The sequence below is a fragment of the Hyperolius riggenbachi genome, chromosome 10 (genome assembly GCF_040937935.1).
Source record: "Hyperolius riggenbachi isolate aHypRig1 chromosome 10, aHypRig1.pri, whole genome shotgun sequence".
Taxonomy (NCBI): domain Eukaryota; kingdom Metazoa; phylum Chordata; class Amphibia; order Anura; family Hyperoliidae; genus Hyperolius; species Hyperolius riggenbachi.
This window is the reverse complement of record NC_090655.1, coordinates 167,646,452-167,659,793: the sequence shown is the minus strand read 5'-3', so window position 1 is coordinate 167,659,793 and position 13,342 is coordinate 167,646,452.

The following is a 13,342-nucleotide window of genomic DNA, read 5'->3' as shown; positions in this document are numbered from 1 at the left end:
CTACTACCGGAGATTCATCAAGGGATTTTCTTCGGTAGTAGCCCCTCTGACTAGGCTTACCAAGAAGGGGGCTGACCCCTATCAGTGGTCATCGGAGGCCCAGGCCGCATTTAATACCCTGAAGAAGCTGTTTTGCTCGGCACCTATACTGAGACATGTTAATATCGCTCTCCCCTTCATGGTAGAGGCAGATGCCTCAGAGATCGGGGTGGGGGCTATGCTGTCTCAGCGCTCGGGTCTGCAGGGCAAGACACATCCTTGTGCATACTTTTCACGCAGGTTTTCTCCTGCTGAGAGAAACTACGATGTGGGCAACAGGGAACTCTTGGCCATCAAGCTAGCCTTCCAGGAATGGCGCCATTGGCTTGAAGGTGCGGAACACACCATTACTGTATATAATGACCATAAGAACCTGGAGTACATTGAGGGGGCCAAGAGGCTCACTCCTCATCAGGCCCGCTGGTCTCTATTTTTCTCGCGTTTTAGATTTGTTATCATGTACACTCCAGGTTCCAAGAACGTTAAAGCAGACGCTCTCTCCAGATGTTTTGAACCCGAGACAGCTCAGCCCACACTTCCCGAGAGCATTTTACCACACAAGGTGGTGCTGGCAGCCACTGAAACCTGGGAGGATTGGGCAGTCACATTAGCTCCTCATCAGCTAGATACCCCAGAAGGGAAACCTGAGGGGGTCCTCTTTGTTCCACTTCCGTTCCATTTGCAAATCATGCAGCTGTTCCATGCCCATAAGAACGCAGGTCACCCGGGGGTCACTCGCACTCTAGATCTACTCACGAGGTGTGTTTGGTGGCCTTCATTGGCCTCTGATTGCAAGGAATTTGTCAGAGAGTGTGTGATGTGTGCCAGGAGCAAACCGTCTCGCCAGGCTCCAGTGGGTACCTTACAATCCTTACCAGTTCCAAGTGAACCATGGACCCATCTGTCCATGGACTTCATTGGCGAGCTTCCCAAGTCGTTGGGTATGACTGTGATATGGGTGATCGTGGACAGGTTCAGCAAGATGGCCCATTTTGTTCCTCTTAAAGGATTCCCATCAGCTCAAGTGTTAGCCGACCTCTTCATACAGCACATCTTCCGGTTACATGGGATTCCGGATGATGTGGTATCTGATAGAGGAGTCCAATTTATATCAAAGTTTTGGAGGGCCTTTTGCCGTAGTTTGGGTATGAACCTGTCCTTTTCGTCTGGGTATCACCCACAGACCAACGGGCAGACCGAGAGGGTTAATCAGGCACTGGAACAATTCCTTAGATGCTATGTGGCAGATGCGCAAACGGAATGGGTTAAGTTTTTGCCCTTTGCAGAGTTTGCACACAACAACCTGAAAGGCGCTTCAACAGGCTTGTCCCCTTTTCAGGTTGTGTCAGGAAGGTCTCCTAAATTTTCCCCATTGCCGGTGTGTTCCTCTCCCTTCCCAGCCCTGGAAGATTGGCAGAAGGTTTTGAAGAAACTTTGGGGACAAGTAAAAGAAAATTTGGGAGTAGCCTTCAAGAATCAAAAGAAACAGGCCAACAAGAGACGGTCTGTTGAGTGGCACTTTTCTCCTGGAGACATGGTGTGGGTGTCAACAAGACATTTGGCACTCAGACAACCGTCCACCAAGTTGGGGCCCAAGTTCATAGGGCCTTATCCGGTGGCCAAAAAGATCAATGAGGTCTCGTATGTGATTGATCTCCCAGCCAGCATGAGAGGTGGGAGATCATTCCATGTTTCCTTGTTGAAACCAGCAGTGTATGTGGGTTCCTTCCCCCCCCCCCCCCAGTGGTAGTGGAGGGCCAGACAGAGTACAAGGTTGGAAACATTTTGGATTCCCGGCTGGTACAGAATTCCGTGCAGTATCTGGTCCATTGGAAAGGGTATGTGGTGGAGGACAGATCTTGGGTACCAGAGGGTCGCATGCATGCTGAGAAATTAAAGAAGAAGTTCCATCAGTTACATCCTGAGAAGCCGGGTAGGAAGTGTCCGGAGTCTACTCCTCAAGGAGGGGGGGGTACTGTGAGGAATAGCGGAGCCGCCGCCGCCGCGCAGGGCAGCATGGCGGCGGTCTCTGCTTCCCAGCCGGCAGTTTTCGACTCACATACGGAGCCGCCGGCGCAGAGCAGGGTGGTCAACGCCGCGGCTGCCAATATGGCGGCGGGTCCCGCAATCCAGCCGGCGGACTTCAGTGCGCGGGCGTGCGCTGACCTGGGACCTGGCCTCTCTGATGTTCAGAGGCAGAGGGTAATGCGCACGCGCGCGAGGCGGCAGGACATTTATCTCTGGAGAAGACGGGTCAGCTGATCCGGCGATCAGCTGACCTCAGCCAGCCAATCACATGCTGACTTCAGTTCCAGCCCCCTGGGCGGGCTGGTGGAACAGGGCTTCTGCATTTAAGCCCACAGATGTCATTTGCTCACTGTCTGCTGTCGTGAATACACATAGTGTTAGCGCTCAGACCTTAGCTCAGTTTCCCAGGTGTTGTCACCAAGGACGTCACACCTTAGATTAGGATTGTATTTTGTATATTTACCTGTGTTTTGACCTTGGCTTGCCCTGACTTCTCTTTACTCTTATCGCTCTTGTACTTCTGCCTATCTGATTCAAGTTGCCGACCCTGCCTGTTTAAACGACTCTGAATCAGCCTTCCGTTTCGGTACTGTTGCCGCCTTCTCTGTTGCCGAACCTTTGCTCGCCTGACCTTTCTCCCTTCAGTGGAACGTCTCCCACTGTAGGGCTATCTCTGAGGCTTGCCTCTCCGAGACGCCTGCCCTAGCAGACTATTACTGCCAGAGGCCGAGATTCCTCTCTTTGCCAGGACTGAGGATCTCACACACGGGGTTCCCATTCAGAGGTAACCACACCTCTGAGGAATCGCCGTGTGGTGGATATTTCCACGATCTTGTACTATCATTGCTGTTGTTATCGTTTATCTACTGTGTTAGGTGTCCAGAGGTTAGTCGCACTTGTATTATTGGTGATTCTGCAGATCATCAATTATCGAGTGACGTCTGTATTATTGGCAATACTGCAGATCACCAATAATCAGATTTTCTCTGTGTACTGACACCGATCCTTACAACTTGGTTGGCAGTTGCCGGTTGTCTGCCGTTGCGAATACTAACGTGTGAGCACTCAGACCTCAGTCAGATCCTACAGTGTGTTAGAGCCAGTTGGAACTGGGAATTCACACTTAGCCAGATTCCGCTCTTGAAGTTTACTGTGTTATACTTTAGACCAGTTCCGGGGTGTTGAGACCAAGGACCTCACACTCAAGTATAGGATTACTGTGTCATTACTGTGTTATACTTTAGACCAGTTCCAGGGTGTTGTGACCAAGGACTTCACACCCAAGTATAGGATTACTGTGTCATTACTGTGTTATACTTTAGATCAGTTCCCCGGGTGTTGAGACCAAGGACCTCACACCCTAGCATAGGATACTGTGTTATACTTCAGACTAGTTCCACGAGTTCTGAAAATCAGATCTATGCCCTGAAAACTTCTCGGGCACAGACATGCGAAGGTCTTTGACTGGAGGGGATTGCACTGTATCAACAGCCATTTGAAGTACCTGTACGGTCCCAGACAGTTGTGTGATCTGAGTCTGTTGGATATTAATCACCCCGATGAGATTGTTCACCGAGGTGGTCCGGACTTCAACTTGGCTGCGCAGTGCGTCCATAATGTTTGGTCTGCTGTTCTGTAACGATTGGTGTCAGCAAAACAGACTTTCTGAATATTGGTGATCTGCAGTATCACCAATAATACAGATGCTATACCTGATTATGTGGTGATCTGCAGAATCACCAATAATGCTAGTATAGCCAGACACAGGACAACCAATGTGTAATAGTGCTTGGTGCAACAGTAATGAGTAATAGGAGATCTCCCGAGGAGCGGGTGATTCAGACAGTACTGCAGCCAGTGGACGCCTGAGGCGCAGGGACCACTGACTGTGCTGCAAGGATGATCACCTGAGGAGCAGGTGATTAAGACTATACTGCAGCCAGTGGACACCTGAGGAGCAGGAGTTACAGACAGTGCTGCAGCGGAGCTTCACCTGAGGAGTAGGTGAAGACTACTACAGATCCCTCACCAGTGGCTAGGCCCACTGGTGAGGACAGGAAGGTCAGACAAGCAGAGTAGGCAACGTACGGACAAATAAAGTACAAAGACAGAAGGCTGATTCAGTGTCAAGTTCAGGCAGAGTTTGGCAACAGGAATCAGATGGGCAGAAGTACAGAATCAACAAGCAGGAGAATAGTCAAAGGAAGCAGAAGGTCATAACAGATAATACAATGCAATTAGTACTTTAAGCTATCAACAGAATCTGGCTAAGTGTGGATCCCCAGCTCCAGCCGGTTCTAGCACACTTTGGGATCTGACTAGGGTCTGAGCGCTAACACGTTAGCATTCGCAACAGCAGACATGGAGCAACTGACAGACTAGTACTATATATACAGAGATGCCCCGCAACGCCACCCCCATCACTCAGCCAATCCAAAGTACCGTTGGAGTCAGCTGATTAAACAGATCAGCTGACTCCCCTTCTATTTGTATTAAGGTCCTGTCGCCTGGCGCGCGCGCGTAGCCCTCAATCTATGTGCAATAGAAGGACCAGGCAGAGTAGCCGCATGTAACTAACTGCGCGGCAGAGGCCGCCGGCTGATACGCGGAGATAGCCATCATGCCGCTTGCCTCTGCGGCGGTATCTCTGCTATCGAAGCGATTTCGTTGGCGGTACGGGTTGATCGCCACCTTCGCTTTTAGAAACAGACCCGTGGGAGAAACGCTATAAGATCTGTTTCTTACGCCTCTTCTCCACCCTCATCACCTCAAGACGAACCGATGCAGATCGGTCACTTTAGGTTAACGCAAGTGGAAAAGAATCGCAGAAGGTCAGAAAGACTCTGTCTATACTGTGCTGAGGAGGGTCACATTGTCCAGAATTGTCCTAAGAAGTCGGGAAACGCTGTCGCCTAGGTGTAGTCAGAGGTAATACCCTAGGCGAGCCGTTTCTACCTCTAAACAATAACCGTTTGCTCCTCCCTTGCTCCATTACCTGGGAGGGTCAGGCCACGGCCACAGAGGCATTCGTGGACTCTAATAATTTTATAGATATAATAATAATAATAATTTTATAGACTATGACTTTGTGAAAAAATTGGGTATTCCTTTACTCCCGCTGGATTGTCAGATTTTGGTCACAGCGGTAGATGATTCTCCGTTAGAGTGTAGACAGCCTCTTTCCCAGACTCCCTTGTTGTCATGTACTATAGGGGTGCTACATAAGGAGAAATTACAGTTCTTTGTCCTGCAAATGGCAACTTCTACCATTATCCTCAGTATGCCCTGGTTGCAACTACACTCCCCTCAGATTGACTGGGCTTCCGGTCAGCTACAGAGCTGGTCAACCCATTGTCATCACCATTGTTTGGAGAGAATTGCTGTTTGTGCCACCAAGGTTCAGGTGAAAGGGGTGCCAGTGCAGTACGCCGAGTTTTCTGACGTGTTTTGTCCCAAATCAGCAGACAAACACCCACCTCATCGAAGTTTTGATTGTCCCATTGAGTTAAGATCAGGTTGTATGCCTCCTAGAGGTCATCTCTATAATTTGTCTGGGCCCGAGAAGCTGGCTATGCAGGAGTACATTAAGGAAAATTTGGCCAAGGACTTCATCCATCCTTCCAGATCTCCAGCGGGGGCTGGGTTCTTTTTTGTGCAGAAGAAGGACTGTGGGCTCAGACCTTGTATTGACTATCGGGGGTTAAATAAGATCACAGTGAAACATAGTTTCTTACAGTTTCTTACTCCTGACATTTTGTTAGCCTTTGGACTGCAAATCCTGGGTCAGACTTTAGTTAGATCCTAGTGCATTGAACCCGGCAGGACCCCGGCCTATTTGCACATAGCTAGAGTTATTGTATATTATCGTGTATATTGTAATTGACCTTTGATAGCTTTAATCAGTAGTATATTACATATCAATTGTATTTATCTGTGTATGACTTCTTGCCTGTTTCTGACTGCTCCTTCTGCCTCGCGATTCTGTACCTCTGCTTATCTGACCTTGTTGCCGACTTCTTGCCTGAAACTTTACTCTGAGCCTGTCTTACGATTCTGTACCTCTATCTGCTCGGTTGTTGCCTACCTGATCTGTCTGACTATCCTCACTCACCAGTGGTCCCTCGCCACTGGAGAGGTTATCGCTGAGCCTCTATCAGCAAGATACTGTTTGCACCAATCACTACACATACTGGTGCCTCTTTGTTATTTTCATTATTGCATTAGTGTGTTTAACTCCTGTTTGTTCGAATACTCTGCCACCAGTGGGCTCCCCCCAAAAGCCAACTCACATACATTGGCCAGGCCCAGGAATTGAACCCAGGCCTACCACTCTGTAGGCTGCTATCCTAACCTTTATACCACCAACACAACACACTACAATGCTACATGCTGAAGCCAGCCTAGTATGTACCATTGTGATATATCCAAGAGAAAAATGAGCTTGCTTAGGGAATTGTAGGATTTCAAAAGCCAGCTCTCTCTCTCTCTCTCTCTCTCTCTCTCTCTCTCTCTCTCTCTCTCTCTCTCTCTCTCTCACTTGATGCCATTGAACTGAATTTTCAGCTTAAAACCATCAACGGATACCAGCAGAATTTTACAGGCAATTTCGGAATTCCGCCGGATTGAAAAAGCAATTGTAACGATTGGTGTCAACAAGCACAGATTCTGTTTATTGGTGATCTGCAGTATCACCAATAATACAGATACTATACCTGATTATATGGTGATCTGCAGAATCACCAATAATGCAAGTATAGCGCGACACAGCACAATCGTAAGCAAGAGGGTGCTTGGTACAATCGAGTATCTCTATAGGGCACAGAGATACCACCTCCAGGCAAGCTGGAACAGCAGACAACAATAATATACAGTGTAAATACAAGTCTGTGGAAAAATCCACCACACAGTAATTCCTCAGAGGTGTGGTTACCTCTGAATGGGAACCCCGTGTGTGAGATCCTCCAAAGGACGGAGTGGAGGAATCTCGGCCTCTAGCAGCAAGGGTTTGCTAGCGGTGGTCGTCTCAAAGAGGCAAGCCTCTGATAGAACCCTACAGTGGGAGACGTTCCACTGAAGGGAGAAAGGTCAGACAAAATGAGGTTCGGCAACAGATCAGGCGGCAGCAGTAAAGAAACGTGAGACAAGAGAATAGTCGGAAACCAAGCCAATAGTCGGTAACGGTACAGGCTGGCGAAGTACAGAATCAGGAAGCAGAAGAGTAGTCAAGACAGGCACAGAATCATACACGATAAATCAAGACAGTATAATATGTGTATATATTGGCGATAAACCAATATATAACACAATCTCAATACAAGGCAGACTAGGTCTGAGTGCTGACACAGGGTATCGCAAACACAGACGAAGTGTGACTGAAAAGCACTTCCTTATATACTGCCTGGGAGAGAAGTCTCCACCCCAGGCAGCAACCAATCAGAGCAGGCTAAAATGTCAGCTGACCTCCAGGTCAGCTGACACGCTTTCTAAGAGTATAAAGGCGTGTCTGACGCGCACCCCCTAGAGGCAAGATGGCAGAGCCCTGGTGAGCAGCATGCTGGTGAGTTTGAAGCAGAGTGCTCGGACGGGTTTGTGCAGCGGATGCGGATGAATTTCCACATTCCGCGTTGGAAGGTCCGCTTGCCGGACTGGATGCGACCATTTTTCCGCAATCCATCCGGCGTTGCGGATTTTTCGTTACAGCAATTCCGCTCCAACCAAACGGAATGGAATGACTAATTTCCGCCCAAAATTGCGGAATATACAATTCCGCGGAAAGCGGTGACCATCCCTACGAGAGAGAGAGAGAGAGAGAGAGAGAGAGAGAGAGAGAGAGAAAGAGAGAGAGAGAGAGAGAGAGAGAGAGAGATGAATCTACATGGCTATCTGGGGTTCTCTTCGGACAACTCTTGAACACAAAAAGCAAGGCTATGCCTGGGTGGGCTTGAACCACCCATCTTGCAGTTAATAGTCAAATGCGCTAACCAATTGTGCCACAGAGACTGTGTACCACAAAGACTGTGCATGCAGTTGCTGTTGAATGATTTTATGCGGATGTATGTGTGTCTTTTGGCGGAAGGAATTAAGTCTGCTCCAAGAAGTTTCAGCATGTAGTGTTGATGGTATAATGGTTAGGATAGCATCCTACCGAGCACTAGACCTGGGTTCAATTCCCAGCCAATGTATGTAAGCTGCTTTTGAAATCCTACAATTCCCTAAGCAAGCTCATTTTTCTCTTGGATATATCACAATGGTACATGTTAGGCTGGCTTCAGCGTGTAGCATTGTAGTGTGTTGTGTTGGTGGTATAATGATTAGGATAGCAGCCTACAGAGTGGTAGGCCTGGGTTCAATGCCTGGGCCTGGCCAATGTATGTGAGTTGGCTTTTGGCATCCTACAAATCCCTAAGCAAGCTCATTTTTCTCTTGGATATATCATAATGGTACATGCTAGGCTGGCTTCAGCATGTAGCGTTGGTGGTGGCATAGTGGTTAAGAGAGCTACCTACCGAGCACTAGACCTGGGTTCAATTCCTGGTCAAGGTATGTAAGCTGGCTTTTGAAATCCTACAATTCCCTGGAAGACGAGACCCTCCTCCGGGAGGAGGGCGTGAGGGAGGAAGGAGAAAAAGGACTAAGGGAACAGTCAATAGGGTCTATGGGCTACTATATAGCATAAACAAGGTTCCATTTGCGATTATTTTAATTTTTCCGCTGGAATCCGGAATTCCATGGAATTTCGTAAAAATCCGGCGGAATTTTCATAGCGATGGAATTCAGCTCTGGCGGAATCCGCAAATTCCGATTATCCCTACTGGGGGGTAGAGATGTAGCGAACGGTTCGCCGGCGAACAGTTCCAGGCGAACTTTGGGGGTTCGCGTTCGCCTGGACCAAGCAAACTTTTGCGGAAGTTCGATTTGCCCCATAATGCACTATGAGGGTCAACTTTGACCCTCTGCATCACAGTCAGCAGGCACATTGTAGCCATTCAGGCTACACTAAGCCCTGGAGCCCCACCCCCCCTTATATAAGGCTGGTTTGCCAGCCATTACACTCACTCGTGTGCCTGCTATAGACAGACTGGGGACAGCTGCTGCAGACTTGTTCTCCTAGGGAAAGATTAGTTAGGCTCTTGGTCTTGGCTTGCTCCTGGCTGATTGTTATTGCTAAAATAGCACCCCTCAACAGCTCTTTTGAGAGATAATGTTTTCCAGATGTGTTTTTTTTTTTGTGTGTGTGTTGCTCACTGACATTATACAGCCCTATCTGTTGCAGCTGGACCTTGGTAATTGTTATTACTGTGCCAGCCAGGCCCTGCCTAACTATCTACACTGGGACACCTACCTATGCCTACCTAACTACTGGGGCACCTACTTACTTATATGGGGACACCTACCTATACTAGGGGACCTACCTATGCCTACCTACCTATACTGGGTCTCCTACCTATGCCTAGCTAACTACTGGGTCTCCTACCTATGTCTAGCTAACTACTGAGGCACCTACCTATGCCTACCTACCTATACTAGGACTCCTACCTATGCCTAGCTAACTACTGGGACACCTACCTATGCCTACCTACCTATACTGGGACTCCTACCTATGCCTACCTACCTATACTGGGACTCCTACCTATGCGTAGCTAACTACTGGGTCTCCTACCTATGCCTAGCTAACTACTGGGTCTCCTACCTATGTCTAGCTAACTACTGAGGCACCTACCTATGCCTACCTACCTATACTGGGACTCCTACTTATGCCTACCTACCTATACTGGGACTCCTACCTATGCCTACCTACCTATACTGGGACTCCTACCTATGCCTAGCTAACTACTGGGACATCTACCAATGCCTACCTACCTATACTGGGACTCCTACCTATGCCTACCTACCTATACTGGGACTCCTACCTATGCCTAGCTAACTACTGGGACACCTACCTATGCCTGCCTACCTATACTGGGTCTCCTACCTATGCCTAGCTAACTACTGGGTCTCCTAGCTATGTCTAGCCAACTACTGAGGCACCTACCTATTCCTACCTACCTATACTTTGACTCCTACCTATGCCTACCTACCTATACTGGGACTCCTACCTATGCCTAGCTAACTACTGGGACACCTACTTATGCCTACCTACACACAAGAAGATAATAAGGTCGTTGCTTTATTGTGGACAGACCAAATTTGATCAGCTGGACAGTCACTGTTGTTATATCATTGAGCTACCACAGCCCGGCGACCATATGGGCTTGAAAACCGACACGGCCTACACTCTCGCCACGGTGCGCACCAGTCCAGCACGGCCGTCACTACGCAAACAGCTGTTTGCGGTGCATTACACAGTGAGTTTGGTGCGTCAGTGTGAAGCAGAACTCTAATTACACTCCCTGATTGATGTATACACATGCAAGATGTTTGAAAGCACTTTAGGCCTGCAATTTAGCATTCAATGTAATTTCTGCCATTAAAACGCTGCTTTGCGTCACATCCAGATTTTTCCCCGGGTCTTTGGGCATGTATCCCACTCCCCCATGCCCCCCTCCAGGTGTTAGACCCCTTGAAACATGTTTTCCATCACTTTTGTGGCCAGCATAAATTTTTCTATTTTTCAAAGTTCGCATCCCCATTTAAGTCTATTGCGGTTCGCAAACTTTTCCGCGAACCGAACCTTCCACGAAGGTTCGCGAACGGGGTTCGCGAACCGAAAATCAGAGGTTCGCGACATCTCTACTGGGGGGATGTGAATGTTTGTTTATTCTTCCTGAGAGCAGCAATAAACCCTAAAACCAGAGCCATTCACATAGCTCACAAATCTACTTCAAAGGTGATACTAGCTAGGCCTGGACAAACAGGCCGGGTCGTAAACTCATTAGGACCCATCCACATTCCTGCTCTAGAGGGGAGTTAAGGCTCATACACACGGGGCACAATTGTCGCCACAAACACGTGGCACGCGCATGTCTGGGCGACAGTTGCCTCGTGTGTATGAGGCGCGCACCCCGAACTGAAAAGTTCAATCGCCGGCAACTTATGTCTCCGCAACTGTCGCTAGTCCGCTACGTGTACTGCGTGTGTATGTGTGGACTAGCGACAGTTACCCACAGCCAGGAGGGAGCTTCTGGCGGGGGGCGAAACTTTCGGTGACAGCTTCCGCCCCATCTCTGGCGACGAACTGTTGCTGCTTTTTTTTTTTTGTCTCTTGTCTGCTTGCAACTGCAGACATTTGTGCCTCATGTGTATGAGGCTTTAGAGAGAATGAATTTTAATTCACCTTGATATGAAGGAATAAGTCATTCAGTCATTTTACTAAATTAATCAATGTTCCGTAGATGGCCAGCATATCAAAATGATCACAGATGCCTTAAACCTGAGCTGGAGGCATCTGGTCCACAAAGCGTTGATCTGCCACCTTCTATGGCTGAGATACCAACTCCCTAGTCAGGGAAGATGCCACTCCAAGCGCGTTTGATATTGATTGGTTCAGCGCATGATGACGGAATGTAAAATGTTGCTTTTTATATATGTCAGATATCCGCTGAGTTATGGCATAATTGGAGAAATTTCCAATTCTGTCCCTCAGACAATAGGGGCGGACTTCAGCAGCGTGAGGTCAGATTGCTAAGGGTGGGGAAACCTCTCTTGTTACCATCCACACCCTCTGGCACAGAAAGGGTTAAAACTGACTGACACTCAGCCTGAGAGAGAGACACCAGCCATCCTTTACCATCACAGATTTGGCTGGATTATAAAAGGACTGATATCCATACCACAGAACTTTGCGGAATTGGACTTCATAACTTCTGTTGGACTTCATATCACAAAGGACAAACTTGACAACTTGTTAAGACTATCAATAGCTATTTTACCATTTAATCCTTATTAATTTCTGTATCGATTTGTTTCATTTGCTATATTTTTTTCTGCATTATTTCTTTATTTCTTTAAATCAACAATTAAAAACCGTTCGTCCAAGTGCTGTTCTGAAAAAATCTCTGCAAAAAGAGTTCACATCTTCAAAGAGAGACACGTTACCATAACAGAGTTAATATTAATATTGTTATTTTGCTATCTCTAGAAAGGTTGTCAAATTATAACCCTTTTTCCTACAGGATTTAGCTAGAGTTAGACTTAGCTCATTTGCATGCTTTATTGCGGATTGGTGGCAGCGACCTGGCCCCTATATGAGAGCCCAGATTGTATCGATTGTATATACAATCGAAATTGGACTGTGTGTCGACTCACCAACCAATCCAAAAGGTTACTTTGCCTGCAGTTCTGACTACATTCAGGATTCCCTCAGGGTCTGAGGCTTTATGGTAAACTGCAGCAAAGGGAACAGGAATTGGTGGGTGACTGCGCATACGTCACATTGTCGGCAGCAGTGCGACCAATCTTAGGCGTCCGTCTGTTCAACGTATTTCAAACCATCGGATGCGTGTTGTCGCATTATTACCTGACGACCCAGCAACCTGTTATGTAACATCAGCTTGCTCACAGTCTTACAAGCCATTGTAAGCGAATAATCCCTGATGGTACTGGAGTAAGTTAGACGGCCTCACAGGGCTGGACGTCACAAATAGTATTTAACGTCGCCGGTAATTTGAGCCGCAACAGGGTGAGCCGTCATTCAGCCTACTGTGCTCCCAACTCACCAACGGCATACTAGTACATACGCGGGTTCTGGTAAAGCGGAAGTCTGGCAGCACTCAGGGGTAACCACTCTGCGACCGCCTAATGCCGATTGGTGGCTGCAGAGTGGCTCCTTCAGGACTGCCTAACGCTGATTGGCGTCAAGTCCTGGGGGCAGAGATTAGCGGGGATTGCACGCCCATCCCCGCTTTAGTCATTCTGCTAGCCCGCAATCGCGGCTAGCAGGCTGTTAGAAGTAAAAAAAAATTTGTTTTCCTTTATACAGCAATGCAATCTATGCGCAGCACTGTAAGGGGACAGCTTAGTGACAAAGCTGTATCCTCGAGGGGCCCACAATGTGATCCCCTCTCATCTCATAGGCTGATGCCTATGAGAGGTGATCACTGATTGGATCTCAGGGGTAGGGAAGTAAATAAAAAAATAGGGAAATTTAATTTAAAAAAAAAAACATTTAAAATTCATTTAAAAAAATCACTGCAGCAGTGATCAGAGCCCACCAACAGAAAGCTCTGTTGGTGGGCAGAAAAGGGGGGCAGAGGCAGACTCATTTGGCTGCTAAGTTGTATCGCTGTGTAGCACACTGTTAAAGCTGCAGTGTGCTGAGTTGTAAAAAATAGCCTGG